General features: G+C 39.4%; 1 protein-coding gene across 1 annotated transcript in view; it reads right to left on the bottom strand.

Annotated features, from left to right (window-relative positions):
• The window catches only part of Klhl4 (kelch like family member 4), a 170,480-nt gene that overhangs the window by 30,091 nt on the left and 136,252 nt on the right, over nt 1-4,137 (bottom strand). The window lies entirely within an intron of this gene.

Below are 4,137 nucleotides of genomic sequence, written 5' to 3'. Positions count from 1 at the left end.
TTATGAATGTTACCTCTTCCTCTTGAATTTTTCCCCTAACCAGTATATAGTGGCCTTCTTTATTTCACTTGATCATTGTTGGTTTGAATTTGAGAGTGTCTGTGAACAGGATTGCTATCCCTGCTGTTTTCTGAGATGCTGGGTTATGTAGTATTGTGTTCCATCCTTTGACTTTCAGGCTATGAATGTCTTTATGAGTTAAATGTGTATCTTGATACAGCATATTGTTGTATATTGTTTCATTATCCAATGTGCCAGTCTATTTCTTTTAATTTTAGAATTGAGTTCATTTAAATTAATGGCTAGAATTGAGATGTTTTGAATTACAATTTACATGTTGTTTACCTGTTTTCTTTTACTCCTTTTTCTCCTGTGTTTAATTGCTTACCCTATTTAGTTGGTTGCTTCCGATCTCATTCCTGGAGCTCTGATCATTTAGGTCCCTCTCTAGAACTTCTTTCAGTAGCCTTTTGAGGGTTGGCTTTGTCATCATGAAATTCTTTAGCTGTTCTTTGTCATGAAAGTACTTCACTTCTCCATCAAACTTGAAAGAGGGTTTTACAGTGTATGGTAGTTTGGGTTGCATTTTTTTTCATAGAGGACTTGAAGTACTCTGCTGCATGCTTTACTTGCCTTCATGGTTTGTGAAGAGAAGTCGGCCATATTTCTGATGGGTTTTCCTTTCACTGTGGTCTCCTGCTTTTCTCTAGTGGCTTTCAGTAGATTATTCTTTTTCTGAATTTCTGGGATCTTGACTACTATATGTCTGGGTGTGCTTTTCATTGGCTTAATGTTACTTGGTGTTCTCTATGCTTCGGTTACCTGAATGTCCAATTGTTTCCTCATATTTGGGAAGTTTTGTGCTATTACTTGTGATCATATTTTTTAAATGTCACTTTTATTGACTCCTTCTTTCTCATTGATGCCAATTATTCTCACATTTGTCATATTTACATCAACTCAGAAGTGATGGATTATTCTTTCCTGCATCCTCGTTCCTTTTAACAGATCCTTTCTTACATTTTCACTAGCTGCACCAGCATCTTCAAGATCTACAACTCTGTCTTCACTTTCACTTAAACTGTTTTGCAAGCCTGTGATTGTGGTTTTAATTTCCTCTATTTCTCTTTGACTCTGCTTCCTGCTATCTCTTTCTTTCCTATATTGCTCATTCAAGGAGTCCGTCATTTTTCTACTCTCCTCTATTTTTTTAGCAATGTCTTCTTTTGAAGCAGCTATAAATTCTTTTACTGCAGTGTTTTTTCATATTGTGTTTCCTCCCTATGTTTCTGTAGTTGGTTCTTTACTTTAGATGCTATAAGTTCTGACTATTCTTTTTTTACTTCTGATAAGAATTGCATTCTGAGTTCCTCTATATCTTTTAGCTGTTGATTATTTACTATAGATGCTATTAATTCATACATTTGTCCCGAGCTTGTGTCCTCTGCACATGTTCTGAGTGGGCATTGGGTTTCCTCCATATGTTCCTGCATTTGATTCTTTATTGCAGATGTTATTAATTCAGGGATTTCTTTTTTATTTTCCAATCTGAGTTCCTCTATACCTTTCTGCAGCTGTTTATTTAGAAGCCGTTGATTGTTTGCTTTCAGCTGTGATTCCCAATTTGTTCTGTGTTAGTGTCCTCTGCACTTGTTATGGGTGGGCTTGGGTTTTGAGATTGCATTTTGTTCCTTCTCGTTGTCATTTTGTGTAGCACTGTCTTCTGACCTTTGTTGTTGATCTTTGTTGCTGTCATATCCTCAGCTCCTACTGAAGTTCAGGTGCAGATCTACATTGTTTGTATTTATCCAGCTGTGCCTGTCTTGGGTCTGGCTGCTGTGCTCAGCTCTTTCCTGTTGCTCCCCTTGGGGGTGAACCTGTTGTGCCCCTCTGGTAAGATGTTCTTCTCCTGGACAAGCTGGGTTGTTCTGTCCCCTACAGTCTCTACAGGGCTTGCAGCTGCAGGGTTTCACCCAAGCTTGTATGCCAGGCCTGAGCTGAATCTGGAGAGGTCAAGATGGTGTGTGGGGGGAGAGGGAGCTCTCCTACACACTCACTGCGCCTTCTCTAGTACTGGATCTTCAGTTTCCTGGAACACGGCAGAAATTCCTACTAGGCGGGCAGGGTTGAGGGGGTACTACGGTGTCATGGGGGCGTCTCAAGGGCATGGAAGAGGGTATCCCCCACTTACACCTGTGCTGGGACCTGTAGGTCCCGCTGGTGCAGAGTAGTTGGAAGCTCTCCCACACACTCACCGGGCCTGGGCTAGGACTGGTTCTGGGGGTTACTGGAATGCAATAGAAATTCCTACTGGTGGGCGTGGTGGGGGAGGTGCTGCGCTGTGTTCTTGCCAACACAAGGCATTGGAACAGTGTCTCACCCATGCTGTGCCTGGCCTGCCACCAGTATGTCCCACCAGCGCAGGGTATCCGGAGGCTCTCCCACACAATCATCGGGCCTGGGCTAGGACTGGGAAAACAATCTACTTTAAGCAACAAAACTTTCACCTTATTTATCTCTATGTTGCTTGTCATGATATACCAATTATTGCCATACTCTTTCTCAAGTAATTGTTTTTAAAAAAGGTAATAAAATATAGAGATAAGAAAAAAATGTCACAGGACTGTCCGCTACAATGCTGTATATGGTTAGATTTCAAAATTTCTCTGTAAAAATATGTAATTGTGTACTCATACTTTTAAAATAATTTTTTAATTTTTTTCATTATATTCTGTAGGAATGTAAGTTTAGCATATCAATTCTGGATGGAAAATACATATTCCGTGTTATAACTAAGAAGTTTGATATTTACAGATAGTTAGGTTAAACTCAACAGCATATGTTGTAAGGTAATAATAAGCTTCTTTTCTGGAGTGTTAAAAACCTAAGTTTTCTGACCAAAAATTAGAGAAAAAGAAATGCTGCAGAACAACCAACTTTTGGCCCTAGACTTTCAAGGTCAGTGAAGATTCAGCACATATGAAAACCTATACTGTAACATCATGTAACTCAGTGGTGTCCCAAATTTTCTGATCAAGGAGTTTATGAAGCCACAGAGGAATGTGATCTATGATGTAGAGCTTGACTAAAGAGAGTCACATGGAGAGAAAACATTCTCTCAGTCTTTCACGGAGAGAAAATTGGTCAAACAAGGGCCGTGACTCATCCATAAGGCTGACACTGAAAAAGGATCTGCAAATTTAGTACAGGGTTTCAGGGTAAATACTGAGGTGATTTGATTGACCTTATCAGATACAAAAGTTACATTCCTTGTTATATAAGTCTTGCTTTATCTTGGTCTTAACCATTCAGCAGAAACATATAAAAACGAGGTATAAGGAGTGAAGCCATGTTGGTATGCTGGGCTGTAAAGGGCTCAAGTCAACAACTTCTGACATTACCAGAACTGCAGATGACCCACTACTATTATGGACTGCTGGACTATATTGGAATATTTTGCTGAATTGATGCACCTACAATATTTAAATGACAATGGAAGGGTCTATAGGTTGTTCAGGGTCTCACTACTAGATCGGATTCATAGTGATTCCCCTGTTTACAGCCTCCCAAGAGCAAAGATTACAGGCAGTCACCACCATGCACAGTCTCAATTACAGTCTCAGCACATCACAGGGGCAGGGCCTGCAAGGCAGGCCCGGGGATCAAACCCCTGGCCTCTGTGCCTGCTTGCAGGTGCTTTAATTATCTGAGCTATTTGACAGACCCTCAATTAACTTTTATTTTGTTCTTTTCCTTAATTTTATTGAGAAAGAAATAGTAATGAGACAGTTTCAAGGGAGGTTAGTGGCATAGTAACAATAATTAATACATTGCATACTGTTATCTTAGTACTTATTAGTAGTAGTTATTCAGAGTACATGATGCAGACATGATACCAAGTCTAAACACTTTTAGTATAAATTTTTCTTCTCATTGAACTAAGAGAATGTAGCTGTATAACTATGCTCTTTTGTATATACAGATATATATTTTTTCACTGCAATATGGACCTTCATTCATATCCTTTTTTGTTTAGTTTGGTCAGAGTTGCATGTTCCATCGCTGTTCAAATACGGTAGATGTGTGAATTTGGCAAAATATATTTTGTGGCCTGGAGAGATGGCTCAGTGGAATAAG

This window comes from Octodon degus, unplaced genomic scaffold, assembly GCF_000260255.1.
Source record: "Octodon degus isolate 3935 unplaced genomic scaffold, OctDeg1.0 scaffold00103, whole genome shotgun sequence".
Lineage (NCBI taxonomy): Eukaryota > Metazoa > Chordata > Mammalia > Rodentia > Octodontidae > Octodon > Octodon degus.
The sequence above is the reverse complement of the archived record's forward strand: the minus strand, read 5'-3'. Positions and strand labels throughout refer to the sequence as shown.